Here is a 24,698-nt window from a genome sequence, read left to right on the forward strand (position 1 = left end):
GATGTTTTTTATTGCAAAAAATAGTTTTGCATCACCACATTTTGAGAGCTATAATTTTTCCATATTTTGTCCCACAGAGTCTTGTGAGGTTTTTTGAGGGACGAGTTGACATTTTTATTGGTACCATTTTCGGGCACATTAAATTTTTTGATCGCTTTTTATTACGATTTTTGGGAGGCAGAATGAACAAAAACCAGCAATTCATTAATTTCTTTTGGGTGGGGCGGTTATACCATTCTGCGTATGGTAAAATTGATAAGGCAGTTTTATTCTTCGGGTCAGTGCGATGACAGCAATACCTCATTTATATCATTTCTTAATGTTTTGGCGCTTTTATACAATAAAAACTATTTTATATAAAAAATAATTATTTTTGCATCGCTTTATTCTGAGAGCTATAACTTTTTTATTTTTTTACTGATGGCACTTTACGGCTGCCTGTTTTTTTTTTAATGACATTTTTAGTGGTACCGTGTTTATTTATATCTGTCTTCTTGATCGCGTGTTATTCCACTTTTTGTTCGGCTGTATGATGATAAAGCATTGTTTTTTGCTTAGTTTTTTATTTATTTTTTTACAGTGTTCACTGAAGGGGTTAACTCGGCGATACTAAATATGTGTACTTTTATTGTTTTTTTTATTTACATAAAGAAATGTATTTATTGGAACAATATTTATTTTATTTATTTCTTTATTTAGGATTTTATAAAAAAATATTTTTGCACAGTATAATATTTTGTTTTCCCTTTTATGTTGTCCCAGGGTGGGACATCACTATATAAAGTCAGATCACTGATCTGACACTTTGCACAGCACTGTGTCAGATCAGCGATCTGACAGGCAGTGCAGGAGGCTTGCTGGTGCCTGCTCTCATCAGGTACTGAGAAGCCACCTCCCTTCAGGACCCGGAAGGACCTCACGGCTATTTTGGATCTGGGGGCCTGCAGGGAGGAGACCGGAGGAACATCACGTTCTGAGGGTCTCAGGGAAGCACTCAGGGAGCCCCCTCCCTGCTCGATGCTTCCCTATGCCACTGGAATGCTGCGATCTTGTTTGATCACAGTGGTCCGGGGGTTAATGTGCCGGGAGCGATCCGTGACTGCTCCTGGCACATAGTGCCGGGTGTCAGCTGTGAAAATCAGCTGACACTCAGCCTCGATCACCCCTGTGGCCGATCGCTTAGACGTGCTATTCCGTCCATGGTCATACGGGCCCAGGTCACATGGACGGAATAGTATGTCTGATGTCAGAAAGGGGTTAAAACTTAGTGCCAAAGCAACATTTTAGTGGAAAAAAAATTTAATTTTTTATTTACTCAGTCCAATGCTATATAACTGTGTAAATAGCCTGAGGTTAGAAATGCTCACTACACCCCTACATGAATTCCTGGAGAGGTGTAGTTTCCAAAAGGGGTCACTTATGGGGGTTTCTGCTATTTTAGCATGTCAGGGACTCTTCAAATGTGACATGGCACCCACAATTTCAGCCAAAATGGCACTCCATAATCCAAGTAGTGCTGTTTCCCTTCCAAACCCTGCTATGTGCCCAAACAGTAGTTTTCCTCTAAGTATAGGGTATCGGTGTACTCAAAAGAAATTGTCCCACAAGTTGTTCATTTTTTTCTGTTAACCCTGTAAAAATTAAAAAATGAAGGATAAAGGAATATTTTTGTGGGAATTTTTTTTTTATTTTATTTTATTTTCACTGCTCAGTTATAAGATTCTTTGATGCACTTGCTGCAAGGTGCTCACCACACATCTACATAAATTACATTAGGAATGTAATTTCCAAAATGGGATCATTTGTGGGGAGCTTCCACCTTTTAGGCACATCGGAGGCTATAGAAATACGACATGGCATTACTATGTATTCAAGTCAATTTTGTACTCATGTCGAATGGTGCTCCTTCCCTCCTGAGCCTTGCTTTGCTCCCAAGCTGTAGTTTTCCACCACATAAGCAGAATCAGTGTACAGTATACTTGTTGTATAGCAAGCTGTATGGTCCATTTTTTTCTGATACCCTTGTGAAAAAGAAAAATTTGGGGCTAAAGCAAAATTTTTGTGTGAAAAATTAGATTTTTTATCTTTTTATTTTCACAGCTCAACTTTATGAAATTCTGTGAAGGATTTGCAGGTTCAAGGTGCTCTCCCCATCTATAGAAAAATTCCTTGAGGGGTGTAGTTTCCGAAATGCTGTCACTTACATGGGGTTTCCACTGTTTAGGCAAATTAGGTGCTCTGCAAACACAACATGGCTTCTACTTCAGTTAATTTTGCTCTTCAAAAGTTGACGGATGCTTCTTCCCTTCCGATCCCTGCTCTGCACCCAGACAGTAGTTTCCCACCACATACGGGATATCAGTATAGAAATTGCACAACAAATTGTATGGGATTGCCTAACCAATAGGCAATCCCTGCATGTGTTGCCGCTGTCGAACAGCCATGAGACATGCAACCACAGTGACTCGATCATAGTATTCAAGCATGCCGAAGATACTCTATTAGCACATGAGCATGCTCAGATAACATCTTATCCAAGCACACTGGCTCATCACTAATAATTATATTACAAAGTTTAGAATTGTCATTGTTATCAACAGGTTATACCAAATATTAAAAACAAACAAGCATCCCCTTGTTAATTTTATGTGTTATAGTCAAAAGTAATAAAGTGTTTAGCAAAATTACATACACTTGGCTTTAGGGTGATGACATTTTATATTTATATTACAGTTTTTCAACTGCATCAATATCCTGGATGCAGATACAGTTGCATCATAATTTTGATTTTGGTCAATACTAAACTGTAAATGCAAAAAGTTAACGAAGTCTCCTTATGCTGCTTTGTGCCATCTGATTGTCTTAGAGATCGATAACTTATTGATAGTTCAATTAGCAATTTTTGAAATAGGAGAAAGTGTAATTTTGGGCATGGTCGACATTGTGGAATAAGATAATAAAATATGATAAAGCATAGACTAGTGTTAATGAATACTGTTTTTGTGGTGAAGAGCGTATTGGCAAGCGTCAATGTGCGAAAGACTAAAAAGTGACTTTGAACAAACAAGAGATCAGTATGAATCTCTCAGCAGAAAAATACAACATTCTCCTTTAAGCTTTTGGCAGCATTAAGGCAAAAGAGAGAAGAGTTGAATACAAATAATATTGTCAAATATGATTTTTCTTTCTGTTGGCAGAAAAATGGTTAATAAGGAGGGGGAAAAGAATACAATCAATAGCAAAAAAGCGCAATCTTCTGACTAGGTACTGTGTGCAAGCTGCAAAATGGAGCCAGTCGTTTGATTGTAATTAGAGATACACAATACGGTGCCTGCTGAGGAAAATGGACGAGTGATACAAACACAGAATATTAAGTATGTAGAGAATGCTATTGCTTGCTTCTGGCCGAGCAAAGAACTGCTGCAGGAACCTCTTGTGCAAATGAATATACACTGACCAAGAGTTGGCATGTGCAAGGACCCGAGCTGTGGTCACATTTATTTCCTTATTATTTCTAATATTTTTGGGATACATTTTATAAACGTATACAATATTTTAGAACATGAAGTTATGTAGTGATCTGATGCCATGCATTTACCAAATTACTATTTTTAATGCCATGAAATAACACATACTTTTTTTATTTGTCAAACAATCTGAGATCAGTTGTGGCATCTGGAATCACCCCCTTAGGGATGACTGATGTAATGTAGACATGTACTGGAGGCAGTGCACTTTTTAGGTATTATCCTGTGTGATGTGTGTTTATTTAATTAATATGGGGGCATCCCTTTTCCATGGTTTTGTTTTTGCATCATGATTATAATATAATACCTGATACCTTGCACTGCTGAGGTGGTTACCTCTCTTCCTGTCTCTACCTCCGCGGAGTATGGGTTACTTTATTTAATGTGGTTTATTTATTCTTTTTGATATTTAACAAAGATTTATACTGTTTTTTTTAGTAAAATTATCACCTGGTACTCCTTTTTCTCCTATTTGCCATGTTTTTGGGAGTTGGTGTAGCTGTTTTAGGGTGGGCTACCATAGGTGCCCCATTCTCTTAGCATTTGATATGCAGCTGGATTGGTTTCTATCCTATCCCAATATGGAGTAGGCGTAATAATAATAATATTAGTAAATCCCTCCAATTGGAAATGTTGTAGACTTTTTCTGATTCGCTATGTCATTTACCCCATGTGCAGACATTGCAGGACCTTAGGCATCTATTAACCTAATTAGCTTATATGTGCAGAAATGCTGCAGAAATGTGCAACATCAGAATAACACAAAATTCTCATTGTCGGAACGAAGCCTTAAAGGTTTGCAGCTATTTTTCACCAACCTGCTGAATTTATTTACTGTAACTCCAATCTTCGCGTTCGCAGGCAATAACTTAAAGTCTACATTTCCTGTTAAAAATGTTTTTCGCAAGTGGTAAATAATGGCCAAACATACAATAAATAAAAAAAATCTGAATTAAAAATATATAAAATTTTATTTCAGGGTATGTTATGTGTGAGTGAAACACAGGTCCATATTGTGTGGGGGCACAAAGATCCTAAATATCCCACACTACAATGGTACTTAGTATCTTGCCAGATCACGGTGTTACGCCTATAATACCAGGGCATACTTTATAACAGGAGTGAGGAAGCCGCCCCTAGACTCCGGAGTTGGTTCAAACACCGCTCTGAATTTGAGAACATAGATCTCACTTTACAGAAAGAAGAATGTGTTGTACCCCTTGAACATTATCTACAGTACACATTTTGTAAAGGAGTAGTGCTATGGTTTGCTAGATTTTTTTTGAAAGATCCAAAAGTTGTAATGTGACATTTTCTAAACATAGGTATAAATGTTGTTGTAAGATGTAGTAGTGGTTCTGACGTATCTTCAGTATTGGTGCTTTCACATTGCGTCCTGTGTCCCGGTCGGGGCATACATCTGAAATACCCAGCAAAATGGGGTCCAGAAGCATGCGCCAATAAACTGCAATGCTTCCAGACCTGTTTGGCTGGGTATTTCAGACGTATGCCCCGACCGGGACACAGAACACAACATGAAAGCACCCTATAAAGTCTTTCCTGTCTGACACAATAATTAACAGTATTTAGATTAGAGAGTAAATATTTTATAATAGTTGTACACATTCCTCCTCACATTGGGGCATATTTCTCAAAGCTATCAAGTTCTTAGACTATGCAAATTTGGATTACAGAGCCTTATAAACTGCCGTATTTATCATGCTTTTACACCAGTTTTTACAGTTGGTTTACTTTGTCCCAGAAATGGACACCACAATTTTGGCACATTTTTTAGGTGCATTGTATTGCACATCATGCCACAACACTTTCCCTATGAACCACACAATTTTCAGAGAGGTCAAAAACAATAGTCAGATAAGTCGTAAAAAGTATCTAAAACACAGAAAAAATATGGTGCAAGTTATGAAAGTACAAAGGAAAAAATTGTGATCCAGCTCACCCATAGTAAAGTTGCCAGTGATCCTTTGGTCAGATAAAACCACTCCTACAAGGTGATAACAAACGAGTGCAAAATAGTGAGAATCCAGCTGTTCTTCGAATAAAAAAATCTACGCAAACATTTTATTATAGATTTAGATAAAACAGGACATAAAAATATGAGAACCTAACCTACACATTTCGAACCAAAACATAGTCCTTACTCATGGATGATGACTATGTTTTAGATCAAAACCCGTTGGACAAACACTCATAATTTTACAGTAATGGGAATGTCCTGTTTTATCTACATCTGTAATAAAGTTTTTGCATGGGTATTTTTATCCAAAGAACGGCTGGATTTTCTCTATTTATTGCAAGTCATGAATGACAGGTTTTTTTTCCCCGCAAATTTAACCAGTATGCTGGCTTATTCTGCTTGATAAATATTCCCCATTATATTCGATTATGCTATTTGCATGTGTAGTTTTTTTCTGCTGATTCATGGCCCTCAAAAAAAACTGAGACATCCTATTTTTGGTCTGTTTTGCGGGAAGAACTCTCGCATTCAACTGAATGAGTCAGTGGATAACAAAGACACAGCGTACCGATGCCAACCTAGTGCTGTCCGACTGTCAATGAATGCTTGCTAGGAGTAGTTTCGGAAACCTCCATCAGGTTTTTGTTTTTTTTGCTTATGAGAAAAACTGATGACACATTGATGTTAAAAAAGGGACACACTAACAAAACCCTGACGAAAATCTGATCGAGCACACTGAAAATGTTGAGAGAGGCCACTAAAAATTAATCATATGTAGTCTCAAAGGAGTAATGCAGATGAGTGTGAGACGTCTACTGATATTGTCTACAGATATCTGTAGATGGGACATCACTGACCGCTCACTTCCACATCAGCTACCCTTGGGTTCGATATTGATTGCACCATATCATAACTGATAGTAGCAGCATTTCTTCAGACGAGGTAAGATGCCAACATTAGAATCTGTAACCATTGCTCTTGTTGGTAACCCAAACATAATCTAACAATACCTAGGAAATAGATTAAAGTAGCCAAATATGAAGCACTTAACCAACCAATCAATAACGACATTTGGAAGCTTTATTTGTTTTATTTTTTTTTTCTGCTAAATGGATGTAGAAATTACTTTTAAACTTACAGTATGTAACTTCTTTGGCCGTTTTGCCTACTATAGACTGAACATCGGAAAAAATGCACAAAATCTAAAGTGGTGTATCATGAAACAAACATTCTGGTCACAAATCAAAATATGTAAATTGCCCCTTCAGAGAGGAAAAGGAGTCGAACTCTAGTGCTGCATATTGGAAGTAGCAATCCTAAAAAGTCAGTATTGATCCTTTAGCTAGAAGAGACGTTACCTCTTAGATTCCAGTCAGAGGCCTCTCATACAGCTAAATTTCATCTCATGTTTTCCACTGAGGAGGGGCAACAACCCGAAACACCTGTCTGCAAATTCAGATTCTGATTTGGCTTTTATCTTAAGTCATATGACACAACTTGTTAAAGGGTCGATATTGACTTTTAGGATTGTTACTTCCAATAGGTGAGATTGCAGTTCAAGTCCTCTTCCTCTTTGAAGAGACAATTTGCATATTTAATTTCCCAGTGGAGCATTGCATGGCCTATAAGGGTAGGGGCACATGGTGTTAGGGTTGGTGGATTGCAGTAAATAAAAATAAATAATAAAGTGCAATCGCAACCTAGGTTCCACCATGCAGAGATGTGTGACTGCTTCTAGTGTGTACAATGGCGGGACACAACAGCATGCCACCACTATAGCCGCACTGTGTGAACTCCACACAGTATGAACAGCACGCAAAGTAACTAGCTTAGATACTTCACAGAGAGAAACTGCATTCAGTATGCAGAGTACTAAACCCTGTTCAAAGGAAGAGCTCATGTGACGCTACGTGCAAAGCCCTGACGCTTTCCCTGAGAAGTGTAGCCTGAGGGTTGGACTTGCTCTGTAACTCAGCTGTGCTAACCGCACACATGTAGGAAACATATGCTAAGCCAAAGGGTAGCTACCCAGTCCTAACCCTACCTGCCAACGAAAGAACTCTCAGTGTATAGAGCGTCACGTGCAGAGTGGTAGAGTATCCACTCACAAACACCACACATAAATGATACTAGCGCACGCCGCTGAGAGCCTTTTAAACCCTAGGCTCCACCCCAAACAGTCATGCTCAGCTGGCCATGGCATCGCCCGCGGGTCAATCCGGAGCCGCCACATCACCAGAGCAGCTAATGTCCGACCACCAATTAGAAGACGCCACATCACGGACATGCTCAGTAAGGTGATCTCTGGACTTAGACTCCGGAGCGCAGGGCTGCACCTGAATATCACTGGTTCCCATAGACTTGGCTGGAGAGCCAGCAGTAACCAAGCGAATATCATGAGCCTGAGCAAGGCGCTGGGACCGACGTCTGTGCTGAGCAACACCCGCTTCAGGCCGAACCTGAATGGGAGACCACAGCATCAGGCAATGCTTGGGATCTATCCTGCGCAGCGGGAGAATCCCGACGCCTAACACACCATCAGTAAACGCTGCGGGTTGGACATTGCATACTTGTGCATCGTCCAACCAGCAGCGTCCAGATGTTACAGCATAGTGGATGGGATTTCAAGAAATCAAATGTCCACTATGCGTCCATCAACGCCGGCACATCACCTGCGGAGATGGACATGCGTCGCATCTTTCCAGGCTGCAGCATGTCAATTTCACCCATGCAATGTATTGGACGCAGTGGATCCACAAGGTTCAATGAACACATGAGGATTCACCTGCGTTCAAAAGCCAGCATTGCTTTAGATGCAGAGGACATGTGCTGCATCCAAAGCGCTGCCAATTACTGACCGTGTGCACCTACCCTAAGACTCCTTACAGTGGCTTGTTGGGAATGTCACTCTCCACAAGGAGAGACGTTACCATTTAGACACATTTCATAATCAAATGATGCCTATAAATCTTTTATGCGTGCAAATCTTAAAGGAGTTTTCAGTGGATTTTTTTTTAAACTAGACTGGAGGCAAGGAATGTTATGAAATGAAAATATTAGAATTAGTCTCCTTTTCAAATCTGTCCTACTAGTCCCGCAGCAATTCAAGCATTTTTTAATATGGTTCATGCTTTTTTTAATATGGTAAAATTATAAGTGGAAGTACTTCACACCCAAATAACAGATTTTCTTAAGACAGTTTTACATGCTCACTCCAGGCATATATTCACACAATAAGGAGATGAATCCTCATTCTGGGACAGTTGGTGAAGACATACTGACCTTGTTGAATATCTAGAACTGATGAAAGCTAATTAGCCCAAAACATTAAGGGTACTGTCACACTCTGCAACTTTCCAACGATCACGACCAGCGATACGACCTGGCCGTGATCGTTGGTAAGTCGTTGTGTGGTCGCTGGGGAGCTGTCACACAGGCAGCTCTCCAGCGACCAACGATGCCGAGGGCCCCGGTTAACCAGGGTAAACACCGGGTTACTAAGCGCAGGGCCGCGCTTAGTAACCAGATGTTTACCCTGGTTACCATCGTAAAAGTAAAAAAAAAAAAAAAACGTACATACTCACATTCCGGTGTCCGTCAGGTCCCTAGCCGTCTGCTTCCCGCACTGACTGAGTGCCGCCGTAAAGTGAAAGCACAGCACAGCGGTGACGTCACCGCTGTGCTCTGCTCTTACTTTCCGGCCGGCAGTCAGTCAGTGCGGGAAGCAGACTGCGAGGGACCTGAAGGACACCGGAATGTGAGTATGTACGTTTTTTTTTTTTTTACTTTTATGATGGTAACCAGGGTAAACATCGGGTTACTAAGCGCGGCCCTGCGCTTAGTAACCCGATGTTTACCCTGGTTACAAGCGAACGCATCGTTGGATCGGTGTCACACACACCGATCCAACGATGACAGTGGGAGATCCAGCGACGAAAGAATGTTCCAAACGATCTGCTATGACGTACGATTCTCAGCAGGGTCCCTGATCGCTGCTGCGTGTCAGACGCAGCGATATCGTATGGATATCGCTGGAACGTCACGGATCGTACCGTCGTAGCGACAAAAGTGCCACTGTGAGACAGTACCCTAAGTTGGAGTAAATGGCATTTAACAGGTTGTTCACAATAACTCCTGGCAACATTGACGGACCCACCACACTTAAAGGATGTTCATGTAACAAATAAGCTAATAAGACATACACATTTTTGACCTTGATAATACAGCGTGGTTTTTTGTGTGTTTTTTTTTACTTACATATCACTGCACTGCATTCTGAGAGCCATGACTTTTTCACTGTTTTGATCAATGTAGGGATTTGAGGGCGTGTTTTGGCTGAGAGTCATATCTTTTAACAGGATTAATTTTTCCACTCATGATTTCCTACAAAAAGTTTCACGATTGCCTTTACACATGTTTTAAAGAGGATTTGGCAAAGAGGAAGCAAGGTCACTTAAAGGGTTTGGGCCCTAAACAACATTTATGACTATCCACAGGATAAATGATAAATGTATGATAGCAGGGAGTTCGGGTGCTGTGATCCTACTTTTTCTAAGAACCAAAGTTTTCCTGTCTGAGCATGTGTGATGACCAACACTTGTTTAGACCAGTCATCAAAATGTGAGGCTGGCCTAGAAGTTGTTGAGTGGAGGCTTGAGAGGCAGCTTTCATAAAAGTTGTCATATTCTGCTCAGGTCATTCTATGACTTTAGCAATAGTTTAAGCAGCACTCCTCCAATCAAAGTTTTTATCCTCGTAACATATTGCAGTAATCATATTGTACAGCACTGTGTACTTACAATTGCTCATTTGACCTTTCTACCCAGCTAATTCTTCTCTTTTCTCTGCTCTACATAGAAATAGGAAGTCTCTTGTCCTTGAATTTATCATCCCACTCTTTAACTCCTGACTCAGCTGCTCTGCTCCTCCCCCTGTCAGGGACTTCCTAATGATTACTCATGCAGTGAAAATAGAATTCCTGTTTCTACAAAGCTTAGAAGGATTCAGTTAGTCCGTTTTTAATCATGTGATGTCATAGACCTAATGGAAAAGAGAAGAATTAACTGGGTAAAATGGGAAAATGAGCAATTGTAAGTGCACGGTGCTATATAATATGATGACTGTAATATATTAAGAGGATAACAGTTTTGATTGGAGGAGTACTTGTTTAATTTAGCAACATAATTGACTCATTTTGTACTTATTGTACTAGTATAATATTATTATTATTATTATATTTTTGAGACTAAGAAGGGCTATTGACTTTTTAGTATGGAGTTCTACAAGAGATGGTGAGGTCCTGATATTTTCTTGGTCTTTCTGATGAGCTTCCAGTAGAAAAAGGTTGAGAAGTCCTGCTTGAGACAGTGAATGAAGCAGTGGTCGCATATTCTCACTATTGCTCCATTCACACAAGAGGCTTTGTGGCCCCTGTTCTTTTGATCAGTAGTGGACAAGGCAATAATACATCCCCAGTGGCGTAACTTGTAACTCATGGGTCCTGATGTGAAAGCTCCAACGGGGCAGCCAAATATTTTAAATCTTTAAAAGCAATAGTCTTTTCTATAGGCCAAAGGGAATTTTAGGGCCCCCTAGGTTCCAGGCCCCCGGTGCGATTGCAACCCCTGCGCCTGTTGTAGTTACACCCCTGCATCCCACATATTGCTATGGATAGGTGATAAATAATGTTGATGAAATAACCCCTTTACTAATGAATCTTATGACCAGGTATCTCAATAGATCTTGTTCCGGTCCTTATCTGCTTCAACAAGTTCCAGACAGGCTTTATGCAAATGTGTCTCGTCCGAATCCATTGTGAAGATATATACAATGTACTCGCAATTATCGCAGATAAAAATCCTTCATCATTGAGTTTTCTATTAATCTGACTCTTCACATTCATTTATGTAATAATTAGAAAAGTACATATGCAAATAGAAGTTGGTGCTTTTACATGATGGTGGATGACTTCTCCTGCACATTAGGTGTTGCACTTTTCAATGAAGGGCTAATGGTAACTTGTTTATGACCTTGCCATCATCCACCAGGACAAAAGCACTTCTTCCATCTGCCACCTAGAGTCTTAAGTGACGAGGCAGGCTCTCAGGATGACGAGCCGGAGCGGATTGGCTGTTAGTGCCATCCTGGCTTTGAATGACAATGGATGAGGGAGCGAGGAAAGATTGGGCTTAATCCTGCAGTGGAAGGCTGTTGCTAAACTCCAACAGCAATATAACTGCTGAACGGATAGAATGACTACAGTTTGCAGGTCCAGCGTCTGCAGTCAGCTGCGGATATCGTTCTTATGTAGCTGAAAGGCAAGAAATAAGAGAATGGGACATCCAGGACCACAACGGTGAGTATTGAACCATGCAACCTAATTAGCTTCTATGTTTGCTGCCTTATACAATAGCTAGAAAGGAAATTGAGCAATGGTGACTAAGAAATCTCGTGCCATCGCCAATTAGAGGGGAATCTTACAAGATTAGCGCCGCTGTATGTTAGTACACATGGTTATTCATGCAGTTTGCTGCTAACCCTTACTATGCCGTTCACCCTGCTGATAGCAACAGTAAGCTGAGCTGATTCCTCCAACATAGTCATCGATATCTATCATTTCTTATCTGTCCTCCTCTGTGGTTACAGAATTGGGACGGACTGACTGTATGTACATAGATACAATATCAGACATGAAAAATATGTGACCAGTGAAAAACTTACAAACGTAAGGAGATGTCGGCATGGATGTGCTGTTAAATTAATGATTTGTTTCTTTGCTATTTTTATTATTATCTTATACAAATAGTAATGCTGCGTAACTCGTCCGAGCATATATGACGCCATTGAAAGCATATCATACAACACAGCAATTATTATTTTGTGCATGCTGTAATACGTGCATATACAAAGAAGATGGAGCCCAGTAGCTGAATTTCAATGTCATTTTCTAAACTTTGAGTTTATGATAATGTCAATCACGGTGTTTTAATAGCACAGAAAATAAGCCTTTGTCAATCGCTCCATTGTAAGCCTGAGTAATCAGTAAATTATTGTGCTGTGTCACCGAGGCAGGATCTTAGCAGAAATTTACCTTTAATATTTTAGGGACTGTTCTCCCTATACTTTTACTTACATTAAATTCATCTCAGTAATCACTGCTCATTCAAGGGAATATTCAAAGAACCATTACAATCTGAAGAAAATGTGGTTTGTCAGCAAAATATCACCATCAACGTGACTTGTAAACTTCTCAGAAACCTTTTCTTTCGGGTATGTGCACACATTGCGGATTTGACGCTGCAGATTCGCAGCAGTTTTCCATCAGGCTCACAGTACCATGTAAACCTATGGAAAACCAAATCCGCAGTGCCCATGGTGCGGAAAATACCACACGGAAACGCTGCATTGTATTTTCCGCAGCATGTCAATTCTTTGTGCGGATTCCGTAGTATTTTACACCTGCTCCTCAATAGGAATCCGCAGGTGTAAAACCGCACAAAAACGCATGAAATCCGCGGTAAGTCCGCGGGTAATCCGCAGGTAAAACGCAGTGCGTTTTACCTGCGGATTTTTCAAAAACGGTGCAGAAAAATCCGCACACGAATCTGCAACGTGGACACATAGCCTTACACATACTGTATATAAAATAGGCAGTGTATGTCACTAGATTTCACGATACAGGCTGCATACGTTAGTAAACTGATCTTGTAGACCTGATGAGGCTGCTGTATTTACTTTGAAAATCAATGTAAAAAAGTCTGTATAATCTTTTTATGAACATTTAACTCATTCTACACACATTTTGCCCTATTGACAGCTCCTCAGTGTCCCTCCTGCTGCTGAGATCCCTCACTGCTCAGTAGAAGCTGCAGCTGTCAGTCAGGCAGGGTGTGGTGAGACTAAATACACATGGACTATTAATCTATTTCATTCCATAGCTGGACTTGACAAAAATGCTCATATCAGGATTATACAGCCATTCTGACATGGATTTTCATGGTAAGTACACCAGTCTCAACAGGTGTAAGAGATCAATTTTGGAAAATATACAATTTGTCTTGTGAAATCTGGTGACAAATCCATTTTAAGTATATAAGGAAATGCTTTAATGATGAGGAAATGGTATTTTGAATGTTTAAACTACCGGTGTATCTGTGATAAATCTGTCATTAAACTCCTTAGGGTATGTTTCCACAAAATCTATTTGCTTCAGACTTTTCCATCTTGCATTGTGTCGCTCTATTGCAGAGATATTCACATTTGTTTCTTCTGGAGTACCACATGTGAAATCTCTGGTTGAAGTCCAACTGGGCATTTCTTCAGCGACTTCCATGGGGACATGCGCTTTTATCCCTCCCAGATTGTGTTAATCAAAGCTCAGAAGTTGAGTTAGCAGTCTGAGATACTGCTGAGCTGCAATTGGCAGCATCTGGGAGGGGTGAAAGAAACACCCCTAAAAAAGACTCTAAAGAAACACCCAGGTTGACTGCAAGCAGAAATTTCACATACTGCACTCCAAAAACAACAAATCGGATTATCTCTGCAATAAAGGCAATGAAGCTATGCAGCGCAAAATGGAAAAAATTTAAGCAAGGTCCTCTTAATAGAAAACCTACTGCCAATACAAGATAACATCTTTTATTTAATAAAAGACAGAGTGGATAGCCCCAGATTGGTGATTTTTGTAAATACACTGACGAGTAAAAGGGTAACCATGTTTTGAACTTCGACTTTCAGGCTCCATATCTCACCATCCTCTACTGCTTTGCACGTGAGACTACCATCGTTTTATAGACAATCATCTTGGCTAGCTGATGCATAAATTTGATTTGAAATTATTTAGCATAAGATTAGTTTTGCAGATTCTTGTCGTGTCACTACATTGTTACTGTTTTTCTCCTAAAGATCTAAATTGAAATTTTTATTATTTTGTAAATCCACCTTTGGCTTTCAACACTGTCTGAATCATTCTGGGCTTGCTCTTGATCAGATTCAAGCATGTCTCGACTGAAATCTTATGTCAGGTCTCTTCTACACGTTCCAAAAGTTGGTGCATACTGGTCGAATTACTTTGGTATGTATACAGCTTTTTCTTCATCTCTACCCACAAGTGCTGGATTGGGTTAAGGTCTGGGGACTGTGGGGCCCAATCCAGCACCTCTACTTCATTGTTATTGAACCATTTCTTCGCCAATCTTAACGTATGCTTCAGGTCATTGCCCTGCTGGAACACTATGTCGTCCTTTTCATACCCATAGTACTCGAGTGTACAAAGTAACTTGTCTTGTAGGATACTCACATATAGCTTAGCATTGAGACCACCAACAATCCTGGTCAGCCTTTAGCTGTGAAACAAGGCTCCCCTTTTTCCAATCTTCTACTATCCACTTTTCATACTTTTTTGCAAATTCGAGCTGAAGCTTCTTATGATGATATTAAAGTTGAGGCTTCTTCACCATTTTTCGGGCCACCAATCAAGACTTGTGTAACATGCATCACACGGTGCTTGCATGGACGTCTGTGATCTCACTGTTATGAAGCATACAAGCAACCTCTACTGCCAAGTTTGTTGCGCCAGAACTGATAGATCTTATGATGAGCCTCTTTGTTGACTCACATATTTTGCTGGACAACCACCTCGTGGCTTTGAATGGCTGGTTGGACTTCATTGTGTATTCCTTCAACTGTCATGACACTGACATGATGCAGTTTGGCAATTTTCTTGGCCGCTATCGATGAGCTGGGTGACGCTGTTTCACTTTTCTTGGGAAATCTTCTTCATCGCTGCACCTTGATTCGAACCAGTGACTTTTCACTTGGAAATCAATAACATTTGGCTAATAGATAATGTGAGAACAAGTTTAGTATTTTGTAGCATACAGGAAGAAAGAGATTTTTCCACCACCAGGAACAAAATGGTAACAATACCGTGACATGAAAAGAATCTGCATAATTAATTATATATTAAATAGTTACAAGTCAAATTTATATATGAGATAGTAGAGACGATTGTCTATAAAATGATGGTAGTCTCACGTTAGAGGCAGTAGTGGATGGTGAGATATGGAGCGTGAAAGTCAAAAGTTCAAAACATTGTTACCCTTTTGCTAGTCAGTGTATTACTGAGTGTCAAAAGTGCACAGAACACTCCCTTATGTCCCCTGAAAGGGCAAAATTCAACTCTCCGTGGCCCCTTTTGATGTAAGAACACAAGATCTTGCTCTTTGCAATGACCAAGTGCTGCCGCATTGTTTACTAAGCAGTGACTGAGCGATAGGTAAAATCCATATGTTTAGAAAAATCACTAGTCTGAGTGCGGGTTTCCACGCATAGTGGACACGGGATTTCAAAAAATCCCCTCCACTATGCTGGAACATCTGGACGCTGCGTGTTTGACGCTGCAGCTCTGCGCAGCGTCAAACAAGCAACGTTTACTGACCGTGGACACACACCCTAAAGCTTCTCTTCCTGCAGTGTCAATAAACCCATTTTTGAATTTATTCTTGAAGTTTCTCATTGCCTTTTCCTTATTAGGATTTGGCATGACATACTGATTGCCGAATATTAGCACAGGCTTGGAAACACCCCTTTAAGGAGGATCAGCTTTAATGACATGTTTGCTTCAGTAAATATTTCTATTGCCCATGAAATCAATAATTCTGGTGTATCTTTTCTTACAATTCAGCATTGTGATATTTCCATTGCTGTTCCCGGAAATTAATAATAAACTGGGAATAGATTTTACCATTCCCATTGTCAAGAAGGTGCGTGTCTATACGGTCTGACACTGTCTAACGAGAGTTCTTCTGGATACCATCTTGGCAATACGATCTTGCATAGAATATATTTAGATGTGTAGGAAAGAGCATCAGATGTTGCTTTTCTATGAAGAGGGCCACCACATGAAATGTACATGATGCATTATACTTTTCTTTGTGCAATGGGTGCCCATGGTTGACACCATGTATCCGATCTGCTGTAACTCTAAAATATACTTCATTTCGTATATGCCCCACAGTAACCAAAAGTGATGTGTGCAGTTAGCGTTAGCCTCGTTGCTGTGATGACTGGTAACACCCAGTTTGGTATTTATTTCTACATTTCCAAGAGGAATAAAACAAACGGTACAGCGCATAGTTTTAACTGGTTCCCAACCAGTGCTGAAAGTATACATTGCACAAGTACCAATTCTGCTCTGCGATGTACATTTTTGTCTGGCTGATATCACAGGCTCTATAAGTGCGCCTGCTAGACCTTTGGCAGAGCTCTGCTCCTGTCTCAACTGTCGGGATCAATGCTAGTACTGATCTTGGCAGTTTAACCGTATACATGCTGCGGTCAATAGCGACTGTGGCCTATAGTTGACTAAACAGAGACAGAGAACTACCTCTATCACCCCCTTTGATGCCATTGTGGGTGTCAATGACTTGCTATGGTAGCCGGGGGCCTAATAATGGCCCACAAGGTGACCATCTTACTTCTCCTATAAGGCACTGTCTCAAGGTCCATTTGCACTAGAGGCTTGTTCGCACAAGATAATGCACTACTGAGAACGATAATCTTTTGTGCAGCACAAAAGATCATTTTGCCTGATTAAAGACCATTTTGCTCATTCGCTGGGTGATCAGCAGCCTGTTTACAATGCTAGATTATCGGTTAAAGAGTGTTCCTAGGAATGCTCATTCATGATATCCTTTCAGCTTAAACCTGTAGGTATGGTCTAATAGAATGCCTTCAGCATTTTGCTGATGGGCATAATACACTGTGATATAGAATTATTGCAGTGTATCATATGTGCAATTCAACTGAAGTTTACGTGGTATTAAAATAAAGAATACAGTAATAACAAAATGTTTGAAAATATATAAAAACAAGTAAAAACAAAGCAAAAAAATCTATCGCTCACATACAAAATATTTGTAATGTAAAATGTAATTAAAAAATCAATCAAAGTCTTAAACAGTTATTTTTAAGTGTTTTCATTGTGGAAAAATTAGTAAAATATATAAATGTGGTAGTGCCATAATGATAGTGACCCACTAATAGTGACCCACAGAGTAACGCTAATAGGTCATTTATACTGGACCATGAAGCCAAACCAGCCCTACAACAGTTGAAGAATTTTTAGTTTTTATTCTTTCTCCCATTCCAAAAAATGGAATGAAAAACTATAAAAAGAACTCCTATTCACTCCAAAATGCACCAATGAAACGTTCAATTCAGCACGCATAACAAAAGCCTTTACACAGCTTTGTTGATAAAAATTTAAAAAAGTTATAGTTCTCAGAAAATGGCGACATAAAAATAAAAGATTTATTTAGCAAAAGCAGTGAAAAAAAATATAGCAAAATAGAATTCCAGAAGCTCCTAAACCGCTATAATGATGGACAAAAATTATTGCTCTTGGGATGGTTCAAAGAAATAGCAAAATAAAAATCCCCAAAAATGTATGTTATTTAAGGCTCAAATAGGTCCTTAACTACTTATGGGCCACCCATAGACTATAAATGTTGGGCCAGTCAAAACTTTACTCTGCACTGACATTCCAAAATGTCAGTGCAGAGTACGCAGACTGCAGGAGATTGTGCAATTGTGGGGGCGAGATAGTCAGCTGTCAAACACCACCAGGTTTATTATTATTATGTTTGTCTTTTAGATTATTGTATACAAAATTCTGAACCAGCACTTGTGTATACAGTTTAGGAAGCATTAACCCTGGTTCCACCTTTGGACCCAGTGAACATGTGAGGGCCAGCCAGGAGACTCAATTTCCCATGTTGCTTGGCCAATATACCAGCGTCAGTGACAGCGGAAATTGGCAATGAAAGAATTTATGAAACTGGTATAATGCCCCCCAAAGGTTTTGAAGGCCGTATGGAGGATACAGTGTGTGAAATAGATGAAAAATAATTAATAATAATAATTTTTATTTTTTATATAGCGCCAACATATTCCAAAGCGCTTTACAGTTTTGCACACATTATCATCGCTGTCCCCGATGGGGCTCACATTCTAAATTCCCTATCAGTATGTCTTTGGAATGTGGGATGAAACAGGGGCACCCGGAGGTAACCCACGCAAACACGGGGAGAACATACAAACTCCTTGCAGATGTTGTCCTTGGTGGGACTTGAATACAGGACTCCAGCGCATATAAAAAAAAGCAAAATAAATAAATGAAACTTAAAAAAAGGGACACTGACAGTCTGAATCCCTGTAGTCCCTCTCTATCAAAAAGGAAAAAAGTCAAATATATAAAAATAATTTCCATGGAAAAGGAGACACAAGTTAAAATATTTTTTTAATAATCCTTTTTGGTCGTAAAAAAAAATAAATTAAAAAAATTAGCCACGTATTTCTTATTTTTCTTTACATTTTTCCCTCTAATAAAAAGTATAAAAATGAAACAATAATTAAGCCCCATATATCGGTTAAAAAAGAGGCAAAAAATCTGAATTAGATTTTTTTTTTCTAGATCCATTAAAGGTAGCCCTGTCAGCAGGTTTTTATAGCATAAACCAAACAATCTATGTTAGGTCTCTCTTATGCACATTAAACCCCTAATTTATTTTTTATAATCCTTGCTTCCATTCTAAAAGTTATCCTTTATCCAATTTTTAGGCTACTTTCACACTAGCGTTAACTGCAATACGTCGCAAATGCGTCGTTTTTGCGAAACGCCGCATCCAGCAAAAGTTTTTGCTGGATACGTTGTTTCGTCATAGAGTAACATTAGCGACGCATTTGCGACGCATTTGCGACGCATTTCCAAACGGTGAATGCGTTTGGCGGCGTTTGGGCGTATGGTAGCGGTCCGTCGGGAAAACAAAACGCTACATGTAACGTTTTTTGCTCCCGACGGTCCGCTTTTTCCGACTGCGCATGCGCAGTCGGAACTCCGCCCCCACCTCCCCGCACATCCCCGCACCTCACAATGGGGCAGCGGATGCGTGGAAAATATGCATCCGCTGCCCCCGTTGTGCGGCGGAGACCACACTAGCGTCGGGAACGTCGGCCCGACGCGCAGCGACGGGTTGTTCCCGACGCTAGTGTGAAAGTAGCCTTATTCATATGAAGTACGGCACTTACAGCTCTTCATCTTCTTTCCGCCTTTCCCCTCCTGCAGCTGTCTGAATCTCCCTGACTGACAGGTCACTCTTGTCTAAGTGACCTGTCTTCTCCCTTCTGAAATTTTGCACAGGTGCCAACATGTCTGATGATGCTGCAAGATCAGGACTAGGCATCTTTGCATGCGCCACCCCCTCTGAGGAGACTTCTGACCCGGAGAGTGTTGCTTATACTTTTCCGCTGATTGCCCCATTCCTGGTCTTGGCTTAGAAATACTTATGTAAAATACTGACCAAATACTGATAGCATGACCATAGCCTAAGGCCGGGATCACACATGCAAGAAATACGTCTGAGTCTCGCATGGTAATACCCGGCATTGCCGCAATACATGCGGCCGCACACTCCCCTCCTGAGTGACGGCGGCAATGCCGGGAATTACCATGCGAGACTCGGACGTATTTCTCGCATGTGTGATCCCGGCCTTACAGTACTAAAACCTGCTGACAGTTTCCCTTTGAAAGTGCATGCACAATAAAACCCCAAAACGTGCTTGGTCAGGAATGGGGAAAAATGGTCCTGTTTGAACTGGTTAAACAGTGAAGAAAAAATGCTCTAAAATTGCTGCTGTATGGAGAATACAAGTATTTCCTAACATAAATGTGTCAGAAGAGCGGATAGGTCCTATTTAAAAAGTTCTACAGTATTTGGATAATGGGTCTGTTTTTTTTGATTGTAGTACTTGTCTGTGGGCGGTGCTTGGTTTTACAGCTTAACATCAATTTAGTGAATACCAGACACTGCCTGAAGAAAATAGTGGCACTGTTTCTGAGCAAAAAACAATTTACGCTACTCGGAATGCATACTGTATAACAAATATGGCTCTCATGTAGATGCTTCTTCTTAATGTGAATGTATATATAGCGAACCTAGCATTTATATACTTATCGTTCACTGTCTTCCCAGGGTTTCCAGTGCCCGTCCCATCCTCTTTTGGTCTCAGACAATAAAAAGTTTACTAGTAGCGTGTTTCTAATTTGAAGCCGATTTCATTGCTTTTTTTCTATGAATAAATAAACAGATTTCTGTTTGCTAAATTTGCATGTATCTTTTTAGTTTGCATATTAATATTTGTAATAGAGTTCTAAGTACTTCCTCTTTATGGCAAGAGCTTCCATCACTCTCTTATTATAGAAACAATTATACCTTATTAGCAGCTGATGGCAAGAAAATGTACTTTGCTTCTTGGCACAGAATCTGGCTCCTCTTCTCGGATGCTTATTGAAACCATATTTTTTTTTTTTACTTTTGAATATCCAAGCTAATATTCCAATCAAATTTTGTTACTCATAATAGATATGGTTATTTTGCAGTGCAAATGTTTGGAAGAGGACCTCCTACAGCAGGAGTGCACTAAATTTTTTTGGTCCAAGGGCCACATTGCAATACTAAACCAATCCAATGGGTCACAAAAAATTTAAAGGGGTAAACATCACCAGAACCACTGTCAGTACATTAATTCATCATCAGCACCGAGTGTTGAGTATTTGAGAACGATTTAGAGAGTTTCTGCTAAGAAAAAATCAGTGTCAATGCACCCAAATTTACATTGAGATCTTGAAGCAGAAAATCAACCAAATCCACCTCCTAATCTCAAAACTAAGTTTTTAGGATTTTTCACTTTTAACATGAAGCACGTTGTGAATTGCTACTTGATCAGAACCACCGTCAGTACATGAATGCATCACCAGACCCACTATCAGTACATGAATGCAGTTCCAAAACCAGCGCCAGTACATGAATTAGTACTGATGAGATGCAGGAAGTATCACAAAAACATTTACACCCGGGTGACATGTCCTCTGATTGAAGTTGTTCCCATCCCTTTTGTGTCCAAACTTTTTGTCGTTTTTCAGACGCCATGATCATATTCCATTCCCACTGCTCGTCTCTCCAGACTTCATTCTTCTATGGCCGTCAGCAACATTTCTCAAGATGGTGTCCTTAAAAATAAAGGAATCATTATATTGCCCCATAAATAAAAATATCTCCCATGCTGCAACCCTTAATAAATAATTGCCCCTCACTGCTTCCTGCACAAAATATCCCCCAAACACTACACTTCTCCATAATATTCCCATCACACTGCCCCTCTCCATAATATTTCCCACATTGCCCCTCTCTACAGTATATTTTCCCAAACTGCCTCTCTTTGTAATGTCCCCCTTACAACCTCTCTGTAATGCCACCTCCATACTGTACAGTCTCTGTAGTGTCACCATACTGCCCCTCTCCGTAATGTCCCCCACATGCTTCCCCTCTAAGATAATATGTCCCCCACACTGCCCCTCTCCATAATGTCCCCTCTTCACTTTTCCTATTTGTAATGTTTCTCCGCACAGTGCTCTGGACTCTATTCTTACACACTTATCCACACTTTATTTGGGCTATATAATGTAATGGTGGCACTTTGGGTGGCTTTTTTATCTTGAAAGATTTCCTTTAAATGGCCATGCAGAAATTTGCATCTTTTAAGGTAGTTAAAACACAAAAGATCATTGTCTTATGCTATTCGATCCAAATATATTAGTGGATGCAAAGTAGTAATATTGTATGAGTGTACCACAGGTTTGTGAAGGTAATTAGTAGTGTTAAGCTGAAGATCAAACATTTCATTAATAACATGTGCAATAAATACTTGGAACTCAATTCCATTATATGGGTCGCAGAATAGATTTAGGGAATTCACCAATTATATGACGTATATCTACAATGTAGGATATAATAACTTTAGGAGATCTTTTCCTAATTTAGACCTTCAGGAATATTATATATCTGAATTATAATGAATATAAGGCACAGTGTGATCTCAATGCAGTGCAGAATTTTGGTGTAGAGAATAATTTTGGTGCAAGACAATATGACACCTCTGCAAAGTGTTCTTTGTTGGTTAGGTTTTTTTACATTCAGACCACAGTCTATTTTCACCTTCAGTCATTGGAACGTGCTTCTGACAATTGCAGAATAGATACGTCTGCCTCCCTTGACCATACAGCGGGAATACTGATGAGATGAATTCTCCAGAATTCCTCTGAACTGCCCGATGTTAGCATGCAACATGTAGCTAGTTTAATCCAGCCGTCTGTTTAGAGAGCACTATGCTAAATGATGTGGTGAGCAGTACTTACTGTGGAATGAAATAAGATCATGATGACGGAGAGCCTGGTACTGGATGTACTGGTGATAAAAAGAGACACATTTTTCCTATTGATTGGAGGACATGAGGAGAGATGTGTAGCTCGAAGAACAGGATGAATCCTGAAAATGGAATAAAGCCAATCTAAATTTAACTTCGACCATTGAGAAATAGTACTTAGATCCAACAGTGTCCATTCCATGTTACATTAGTCTTTGAGACTTTGTCTTCTTCATCGATACAAGAAATATAAAATCACTCAAGATGGAGATTGTTTTAAAGCAAAACATCAGGCATTGTTCCATGAAGATAGATGGTATACACATTTGTGAAATTGTTACGGCTTATTACCGTCTATTTGTTGTATCTACTTAATACTGATCATTCAATGGTAAATAAATTACATTGACATTTTTGGTCACCCCTGCAATGGATAAGCATTTAGTTTTTTAGCAAACTCAAGGTGGTTCATAGAAAATGAGTTTTCTATGTTTATGACCTTCTAGTCATAGGCTGTATATTTCTGCTATAGTTTATGACACTTCTGTGGCATAAATTATATTGAATCTGAAGAGAAACTAGTTTGAACACCTTTCCCCCCTCACCCAAAAGTGTTCTTGACACTTTCAGTTGGAGGTAATGTTGATCAAAAAAATTCTCTGGACCCAGGTCCAGCAGCTAGGTCAGTACCTAAGGCCACCGGACCAGAGCACTGTAATCTCCTACGTCTTGCAGCATTCCCAGAGCCTCCTTTGATCAGTATGTCCCCGTCATATGTGTGTTGCGCCGCAACGTAATGAGGTCATGGGAGTTACTAATTAGGGATGTTGCAGGTAGGAGGAGGTCCACCATACTTTTGTCTGGCAGTCATAGACTTCTCACACTGTCATTGGATCAGCAAACTACGAATATTTTTGCTCAAATCTGACATCATACAGATGACTTAAAAAAAAGAGATTATTCAAGGCACATGAAGTTGTTTTTTAGTTTTGTTCTATTTTAGAAATGTTTCATATGTTGTGATTCAAGTTACACAAATGTTCTTTGAGTTTTATCTGGCACATTTTTAATTTTAATCAAGGAACAAGAGTAGTTCTTCTGAGTGAGATTTTTTTCAATGTTTTTCAATGAGAGATTAGAATAACGCTACTTTTTCTCTGACCTACTGTTTATAGAGCAAGTTTGCCAAAACTGTCTGGAAAGTCTGATGCCATAGTGATACATCCTTAAAGAGGTTGTCCACTACTTTTACGTTGATGTCCTATCTTTAGGGTAGGTCATCAATGTCTCTTCGGCCGGGGTCCAACACTTGTAAGCCCCGCCGATCAGCTGCTTTGTCTTCTGGTAGTGACCTAGTTTTGGTACTACACATCTACCTCTTATTAAAATCAATAGGAGGTGGATGTGTAGTACCCCATGGCGGCCACTATCAGAAGATGGCCAGCTCTGCAAGTGAGTACTCCCGGCCGGTGGAACAGTCGATAACATCTGATTGGCGGTGATGCCGATTGTCGGACCCCGGCGATCAGACATTGATGACCTATCCTAAGGATAGGTCATCAGTGTAAAAATAGTGGACAACATCTTTAATTGTGAGCTAATTTGGGCTGGGGTTCCTTTTCGTGTTTTTGTATGTATTTCGGCACAAGCTGTATTTGCATCTTACTATCATGCTGAGTTCCATGCTGTATGATATGTTGCTGTTTGGTATATAAATAATAATAATTAGCCTCTTAGTAACCACACCCAATTGACCCAGACAATTATTTAAATTTTTGCCTCTTTGGATTTCAGCAGTCATAACTTTTTTATTTTTTCACTTATGAGACTTTTGTTTTATGTAGGACAAATTGTATTATTATTTTTTAGCACTGTTTTGGGGTACATATAAATTATTGTGCAATTAATTACATTTTTTGTTGTGTGAAAAA

General features: G+C 39.7%; 1 protein-coding gene across 5 annotated transcripts in view; it reads left to right on the forward strand.

Moving 5' to 3' along the window:
• The window catches only part of PSD (pleckstrin and Sec7 domain containing), a 543,766-nt gene that overhangs the window by 125,211 nt on the left and 393,857 nt on the right, over positions 1 to 24,698 (forward strand). The window contains exon 1 of one of the 5 annotated variants that reach the window (XM_077259192.1): positions 6,044 to 6,143. The exons of 2 other annotated variants lie outside the window; for them this stretch is intronic. The gene's annotated coding sequence lies outside the window, so the exon portion shown is untranslated. Of the gene's footprint in view, positions 1 to 6,043; positions 6,144 to 11,660; positions 11,861 to 24,698 lie in introns of those variants that run through there. 2 more of the 5 variants (XM_077259194.1, XM_077259191.1) reach the window with 2 other exon arrangements.

This window comes from Ranitomeya variabilis, chromosome 4 (assembly GCF_051348905.1).
Source record: "Ranitomeya variabilis isolate aRanVar5 chromosome 4, aRanVar5.hap1, whole genome shotgun sequence".
Lineage (NCBI taxonomy): Eukaryota > Metazoa > Chordata > Amphibia > Anura > Dendrobatidae > Ranitomeya > Ranitomeya variabilis.